This window comes from Canis lupus, chromosome 20, assembly GCF_003254725.2.
Source record: "Canis lupus dingo isolate Sandy chromosome 20, ASM325472v2, whole genome shotgun sequence".
NCBI lineage: Eukaryota > Metazoa > Chordata > Mammalia > Carnivora > Canidae > Canis > Canis lupus.
The window spans coordinates 20,912,101-20,921,227 of record NC_064262.1 but is presented as its reverse complement, the minus strand read 5'-3'; the positions used below and the strand labels follow the sequence as shown (position 1 = coordinate 20,921,227).

Below are 9,127 nucleotides of genomic sequence, written 5' to 3'. Positions count from 1 at the left end.
ATCATGCTCCAGGTGAGAAACCCTATCCTAAGGAAATAACCAGACAGCCTTTTAAAGTTGAAAATACAAGCTTGTTCACTGGCATTACTGTATACATCTTTATATATCCAACACAGTGGGACTGGTTAAATAAATTGTGATATATCTATACACAACCAGAAAGTAATAATGATGCTGCTGTATATTAATTGTGAGAGAAAGATACTGGCAATATATTTTTAAATAAAAAAAATATATATATGTGCTCCAAACTTTCAAAAGTAAAAAAAAAAAAAAAAAAGCATGATTCTGTTAAAACTGTGATGTATATCTATACCCAACTGCAGAATAAAAATATAATGTGAGGGGCTCCCTTGCTGGTTCAGCTCTGCATCTCCGGGTTTAAGTTCAAGCCCCACATCAGGTATAGAGAATACTTAAAATCTTCAAGAAAAAAATATAAGATAAGCCAGAAATGGAATTACATTTAATTGTACATTTTATTTTATTTTATTTTATTTTATTTTAATTTCTATTTATTTATGATAGTCACAGAGAGAGAGAGAGGCAGAGACACAGGCAGAGGGAGAAGCAGGCTCCATGCACCGGGAGCCCGACATGGGATTTGATCCCGGGTCTCCAGGATCGCGCCCTGGGCCAAAGGCAGGCACCAAACCGCTGCGCCACCCAGGGATCCCTAATTGTACATTTTATTTAACCCCATATATCTAAATATTATCATTTCAACCTGTAACCAACATCTAAACTTAATATCTATTTTTCAATCCCATTTTTTTCAAAATCTGGTGGGGATTTGACACTTACAGCACACGTCAATTCAGACTAGCCCCGTTCCAACTGCTCAAGAGCTGCTTGGCAACTGGTTACCACACTGGCCAGCCCAGGTCAACTCCATAACAGATGGGCAGAGAGAGTGATATTTAGAAGGATTGACTCCAAAGTGGTCCAAGTTGTGATCCTGGAGGATAACTTTCTGCAATCATGTTTACTTTCTGACGTATGTTTTCCTGTTCATTTTTACAATGACAAATATCATGAGTAGGAAAAGTCAAACTATGCACTGAAAGGAACAAAGAGAGAAAATTGCTTGTTGGGCTTCATAAACATCTATGAAGTAGTCCTGATCATTTCTCACTACCTTGTTGGAAATGATACACTCTGGAGCTTTCAGAGAAAGGGTTTGCCACCACCTCCCGAGGAGGCACATCCATGCACACGTGCACACCAATGCATTCCTTGGCCTAACAGTGGGATCAAGGTCACCTCTGCCAAGTGTAGCCCAAAAAGCCAACCTCTGCTCCCTCAAAACATATCTGAATAGTGATAAAGAGACTCCACTTTCTTTCAGATAGACATGAATTCCTGTTATCTGTTCTGGGGAACTCCTTCCCTCCCTCCCTCCAGTTCAGTCTGCCACCCCGCACCCCCCCCCCCCCCAGCCTTGGACACAGTGAATACTCAATGAAATTTCTACCGACGTCCCTCAATGTGAAGTGCTGGGGACACAAGCCTAATGTTCTTTTAACGTAGTCTCCATGTGTAAGTTCTATAATAAGATTACGTTAGAGCCAATGAATCTTGTGCACAACCCTGGAAAACCTATTCACACTATTTCTGTCACACAGTTGAGGTTTTAAAAGGCTTGCGAGTCCTAGATCTCTCCATCTGAACTCAGGAGCATCTGGGTGTCAATGGCCTGGCCTAAATTTCAGCACTCAGATCTAAGCGGCAGTGTAGCTGACAGGCTGATTCAAATCCATAGAAATGAGCCAGCTGGATCCGGCTGGATGGCCCCACCCTTTACCTGGTGAAGGCAGGTGGGAAGTGAGAGGGAGAAGATGATACAGAAATATAATGTTATCCTGAAAACCTCAGAAACCACTTCTTTCTTCTTAGGATCTTAAAAGTTTGTGTTGTGTTTTCTATTTTGGGGCCAGGGGAAGGTATTAAGATGCCTCTTTCATTTCTATTTCCACCAACTAGATTCTCCCCAAGAAAAACAGCCATTTAAAACCATTTTCAGGGCAGCCCTGGTGGCTCAGTGGTATAGCGCTGTCTTCAGCCCAGGGTGTGACCCTAGAGACCGGGGACTGAGTCCCACATCAGGCTCCCTGCATGGAGCCTGCTTCTCCCTCTGCCTGTGCCTCTGCCTCTCTCTCTCTGTGTCTGCCATGAATAAATAAATAAAATCTAAAGAAAAATAATAATAATAAAAAAATAAAACCATTTTCATTATCTTTAAAGTTAATAAATAAAATACATTAACGTCCTTGAAAACTTACTACATTCCATGCACTGCGCTAATAACAAAAATAGACATTACTGAGCAACATCACTGAGCCCTTCCTGGGTATGAAGCACTGTTCTAAGCACTTTTTACTTGAAATAACTCAGTTAATCTTCTAACAACTTCCAAGTCCCTATTTTTATTTTATTTTATTTTATTTTTTTAGATAAGGGAAAAAAGGCTTAGAGAATCTGGTGGCTTCCGCAAGATCACAAAGCCAAAATGTCACAGAGCTGGACCTGCAAAGCAGACCTCCAAAGCCTGAACTCTCAACCAAAGTGTTCTTTATAAGAATCTTCACGGCACATCTATGAAATACGTCTTTTCATTCTCCCCATTTCAGACGAGGACAACTGGTGAAGCCTGTCAGCATCTGCCTAAGAATTGTCACATCCAAACTCAGATGAGGTCCATGCCAGTCCATGCCTCTGAGCGAGGCACCAGTACCAAACCCCCGAGTTACCCCTTCATCATGTCAGCATGGGGAATGTTTATCTCAATTACAAATCATTAGTGTTTTGAAATGGTGGTGACAGGAACCAGGCAAGTACACAGAGAGGGGGATGGTGGCCAAGCGCATTCCCAGGAGTGGGACAAGCCCGAGAGAAAACAGAGAGAAAGTGAATGTGGTCTCAGCCCAGGGGGCTGTCCTCCCCCACTCAGTGCAGAGTTCCGGAATCCCAGAGAGCACTGAGAAATGGAGAGGAAGAACACTTTCCTTTTCTATTTTTGATTCCTTCATTCAGGGGTTGATGAGAATCAGCAGCCACTGGAGCTTACAGATAAAGAGCCAATGCCCAGGGAGGGGTGCACCTGGCAGCTGAGGCCTTCAGCAATACCCCTACTGACAAGAGGCTTATGGGAGGGAAGTCCCTAGGTCTGTCCCCAGGGTCTTACAGGTCAACTGCACACTGCTGAGCTTCTCTCAAACCACGTGGCTAGAGATCACTAGATCAGTGGGTAAAGAAAGGGACTGAAAGAGAAATGGGAGAGAAGTTTCTCAGGCTGGGGGGCACAGGCCCTTGTGACAGCGTTCCCTGCCCAAGTGTGACAGGGAGATCACAGAAGGGACCTGGCTGGACAGTTTCTTATTTGAGTTGCTGCTGCAAACAGAGGAACCGCAGAAGCAACAAGACGAGAAGTAACCATGACTCTCACTATGCTAAGTGCTTTATGTAGAACTCTCCATTTGTCCTCATTACAAAGCAGTGAGGGAGACTTACCACATTTAAAGAGCCTCTCTTTCTCTGTTTACCAGTATATTCCTGGTGCCTAGAAGAGTGCTTGAAACAAGTAAGCATTCAATGATTATTTGGTGAATAAAGGAATAAATTTAAAGCATCCAAGTTTTTGGAAAGCTTATGAGCCCCAGATCTCTCCATCTGGTTTTAGGAACGTCTGAGTGCCAGTGGCCTGGCCTTTTATAATTTTAGCACTTAGACCAAAGCTGCAATGTAGTACTCTGTGAGTTCACTCTGTAAATTCTCCCACAAGAGCCACTAGTCAAGGACACTCTCAACAACAGGATCCCTTCCCTATGCTCTCAGCATTCTGGCTTCCTCATTCCCACTTCTTCAAACCCTGGCGGCTCCAAAACTTATGAACAATTAAAAGAAAAAAATGTAAACAGCCTAAGGAAATAAAACTTCTGAACTTCATTTATAATCAAAGAATTGAACAAGAAAAGAAAAAAATGACATGCAGTTTTTTTTTTCCTCCTAAGATTCAAATGATAACAAAAAATGTTGTTATTCAGGACACCTGGGTGGCTCAGTGGTGAGCATCTGCCTTTGGCTCAGGTTGTGATCCCATGGTCCTGGGATCGAGTCCCACATCAGGCTTCTTGAGAGGAGCCTGTTTCTCCCTCTGCCTGTGTCTCTCTGCCTCTTTCTCTGTGTCTCTCATGAATAAATAAATAAAATCTTTTAAAAAAAATGTTGATACTCCTTGTTGGCAAAGTTGCAGTAAAATAAATACTCTCATTCAGTGTCAATAGGAGTGGAAACTGGTGCATTTTAAAAAATAAGATGACAAGACGTATGGAAAACCTGTAAGAATTCCATAAACTCTCTTTAAGTAATTTCCCCCTCTAGAATATATCTAAAGAAATAAAAAAAATTGACAAACACCTGTGCACAGATATGCCCAATGCAATAAAAATATTACAGAAAAACTGGAAACGATTTTCACACCCAATATTGAAGAACAGTTAATTAAATTGTATTACATGTGAAAGGATGACACAGTGTGTAATCATTTAAGATATCTTTAACAATACTTCATGACACGGGAAAATGCTCACCATGTAATATTAAATTTAAAAAAGAAACAATTTTATATAGTCAATATACAGCAATTTTGTTAAATATGTGTACGCTCAATGAAAAAAGAACGGCAGAAAATTTATGTTATTCTCAGGGTCAGGATTCTAAGTTATTTTTACTTTTATACTTGGTCTACTTTTCTATAATTTCAAATTCCCTATAATGAGCTAGTTTTACATGTGTAATCAGAAAACAAAATGAAGTTCGTGGGAATTTCCTACTCTATTTCTATTACTAATAACATAATAAGAATATAGCTAGTGACGTTCCCAATGACAATTCTATATTGGTCTTCATGTATTTTTATCCCACATAAGGAAATAAGGAGAGGATGTCAACCCCATTCCAGAGCTAGGAAGAACAAGATCTTGGAGCCTAAGTAGCTCCAATCAAATTGACGGTGTGTACCTCAAAAAAACACAAGCAAAACACAATTATCCTTCCCTGTGCCTCAGCCCTGGATAAAACACACATCACATGAGAGGTGTTCATTTGTACGAATCCGTGAGATAAGGGCACTGGACACTGAAATTCTCAGGCTACGCATAACACAATGATTTATAAAACGCACAGTAGTAGTAAACTGGCAGGAGCATTCTACTTTTATATGTATCTTCATCAAATGGCCTTGTTTAAAAAAAAAAAACCTCAGCCTTCAGAACCAGATGACAGAGAGTGAGAGATGGGAGAGGGTGGAATCAAGAGCAAGGAGAAGAAGGAGCAGGAGTGGCAGCTCCAGTAGCTGGAAGAGGAGGGAAAGAGGAGATGAAGGTGAGAAGGAGAGGGAAAAGTGGGCATCTTCCGAGATGAACATCTTTATTTATTTTTGTTTGTTTGAGATGAAGGTATTTAGGTGACATTTCTCATAGTGATAAATACACAGAAATACTTGTAAGTGGTGTAATTTCCCTTAACATTGCTGGAAAAAAGACTGGAAATGAAAAAAAAATGAAAAGTGCTGGAAATGAAATCTAAGATAAGGGTCATCTACATAAAACAAAAATATTTTGGGTTTTTTAATAGTCAACTTTTTCATTGTCATATTTTAATAATTCCACTTGTTTGGAGCATCATATCATAAAAGGAAGGAAGAGGTGCAAGAGAAGACCAGGGGATTCCCAACACAGAGGGCTCCAATTATGCAGTGGCTTGGAGTTGTCATGTCTCTTTCCTGGATGTCAGTTTCATCTTCAGTAAATTACAAGGAAGAGACCAGAGAAGTCCCACATTCTTTGGTCCTCTCTGAAGTTATGAGATTACTACTTCACTGAATGGCCAACTAGGGGATTTTAGAACTAGATGGGGGTCATGGCCACAAAGTAGAGTGGCATACAGCTCAATTTTAAATACACAGTGAACCTCAGTGAACTCAAATATCTCTTGCCTAAACCATTAATGACATACGTCCTGCTGCAGTATGGTGAACGAGAGAAGAGAATTTAAATTTTTATACTCTAAAAGCTGTAAGTACATTTTAATTTTTCTGGGTAAACTGACTGAAATCCAACCAAAGCAAATTTTGGAGATGCAAATACAAACATAAAGCAATGGCTTGCTCTGGGGAAAGAGAAGGAGTGACGTTTGGGATAGTAAAGAGGGGATGAATAGCTAATCCTTGCAAGAACACAAAGTTCCTAGCTGCTTACAGGCTGAAAATCAAGTTGGGGACATGGGAAAATAACAAAAACGATTCAGATCAGAAAAAAAAAAAAAAAACCCTAGCAACTTAAAGTCTAGAAATTTTGAGATAAAAATTAATGCAAATTATACCTCACCAACTCATAGAAAATGCATACAGTTGACCTCAAGGAGTGATCATATATGGCTCAGTTTCATTTTAGTATTATCTAAAAGTAGAGGGAGAAACTAGATGATAATCTAAAATCTCAACATCATTTATAAAACTACTTTAAGAGGTTGAGCTATCTTGAGGTGCCTAACACAGACATCCTGGCCATCATGACTAACTGGAAAAAATCGGAAGCCCCACCATCGCAGTGATAGACAACACAACAACAGAAGTCACCAAAGTATCCTAAAATAAGATTTAGATATAACATGTAATGACTTGGAAAAATACTTGTGATACTGCAAGGGTAAAAATAGGAAACAAAATAGTGTGTGCAGGGCAAGCACATATAAACAAATCTACATGTACAAAAATACTGGCAGGATATTGATAAAATGTTGAACTGGTTAGAGGTCGTCACCAGTGAAATTGTTCTTCCTACATTTTCTTCCTCTGAGAAGTACATTTATTATCTTCCACAAAGGGGGAACATTCCTACCTCATCCTGTGCCAACTTAATGGGATTTAGTACCTAAAGAGAGACAAAGCACACTTGTTATTATTTTACCTACAGTTTTCTAAATGCTTGAAGATTTGGGACCAGCCTAGAGATCTCGAGAATGTTAACTTTGTTTCAGAATTTTTCAATAAGCCAGAATCTTTGATGCTCTTATGAGTTGAGTTGAAAGGCAGACAAGCTCATCAAAGACTACCTATATTAGTATAAGGTGAAGGTGACAGACTGGCATGTGGCTCAAGCACAGACTAGTACTTTACTAATCTAGAGACCATGTTAACCACACCAAGCATGTGTTAATACTTCAGATGATTAAAACAACATATTTTATGTTAGAAATGTAAATACATCCCCCTTTTCCTCTGCCATTTCTTCATTTTCTTTCTTCCTTTCTTTTTTTGAGTCCGGTGTGGGGTGTGAGCTCACAACCTTGAGATCAAGACCCGAGCTGAGATCAAGAGTCGGACGCTTAACTGACTGAGCCACCCCGGTGCCATATCTGCCTTTTTTTTAAAACCTAGTACTATCTCAATTATTGGAGTAAAGAAAGAATTGAAAGGGGCAAAATGCACAGAATTCCTTTGTGTACCAGTTAATTTTTCTCTGATCACTTTCTGCAGGCTGTACTGTGACCAAATATCCCAGAGTTAGCCCCCTGTCCATGTGGGGCTGCAAGGGGTGGGGTACACATAATGACCTTAACAAATCAGAGTGCCAAACAGGCACTATTCCTCGAAAAAGCATTCAAAATGCCTACCATAAGCACACTGGTAGTCATACAAAGCCAGTATATATTATGGAAGATTCAAATATTTTTGACTGGTTAAGGTTATGGATGACTTCCGTGTTGACAAACACAATCCTCAGTTCTTTGTCATCATCTCTTCTGACTTCTTTTTTTTTTTTTTTAAGATTTTATTTATTTATTCATGAGAGACACAGAGAGAGAGGCAGAGACACAGGCAGAGGGAGAAGCAGGCTCCACGCAGGGAGCCCGATGTGGGACTTGATCCCGGGTCTCCAGGATCACGCCCTGAGCCAAAGGCAGATAGATGCTCAACCACTGAGGCACCCAGGCGTCCCCTCTTCTGACTTCTTAGCAACTTCTAATGCAGGTAACAATGCTGTCCTCCTTTTTTTCAAAAAAAATTTTTTTCACTAATTTATTTGGGAGAGACAGAGAGAGAGCACATGTAAGGAAGAGGGAGAAAGAAAGAAACCCAAGCAGACCCCACACTCAGTGTGGAGTCAGACGCAGGGCTCAATCTCACGACCCTGAGATCATGACTCAAGCAGAAACCAACAGTCTGGTGCTTAATCAACTAAGCCACTTAGGCAATTCAATGTTCTCTTCCTTTAAAATGCCATCAATGGGCTCCTGGTTCACTCAAATCCGCAAAATTTCCAGCCAGCTTTGCCTCTTTATTCTCTGCAACCTGTAATCAAATCTCTTAATGTTGGTGGTTGGCTTCAGAACTCACATCTTGGAGCCCTATTTTCCTCTACTTACACCCTTGGTGAGCTCACCCAGGTTCCTGCCTTCACATATTACTTACATGCTTATAAATTCTCAATTTATAGCCCTGGCTAGGACATTTCCAGATCCACATGCCCCAATGGCCATTTGACAGCTCTATCTGGTAAATAATCAACAGCTCAAAGCCCACATGTCTATAGCCTTACTCCTGACTTCCCCAGCTTTCCTCGTCTACCCCTGACAAAGACTCTGGGCTTGGCCCAACTTGAGTTGGGCTTCTGAACCCATCTGGGCACCTCCCTGTAAAATCCAGTTTTAGCAAGACCCCTGCTAATAAGTCTGTCTAATCACAAGCCCTCTACCACCTTCAGATACCTTCAGTATCTGACCACCACTGACATCTGCCTGGTTTCTTCATCCTCCATCAACACCCAGGTAGTATCTGATCACCCTGGCCTGTCTTCAGCAAGAGCCCTGTTAGGTCTGTGTAGCTCAGAGCTTCTGCTTACCCACAATGTTTCCTCGTGGTAATCTTCCATTCACTGACGCCCACTCTCCTCCCTGGCTATAAATTCCTCCTTGCCTGTGCTGTATTCAGAGTTGAGCCCAATCTCGCTCTCCCGTATAAAATCTCACTGGAGTGTTCCCAACACCTATTGTGACGGTCCTGAATAAAGTCTGCCTGACCATCTGTAACAAGTGAGATTAAATATTTTTTTTTCCTTTAATACCA

General features: G+C 40.8%; 1 protein-coding gene across 6 annotated transcripts in view; it reads right to left on the bottom strand.

Moving 5' to 3' along the window:
• Positions 1 to 9,127, bottom strand: part of FOXP1 (forkhead box P1) — a 375,390-nt gene that overhangs the window by 306,485 nt on the left and 59,778 nt on the right. The window lies entirely within an intron of this gene.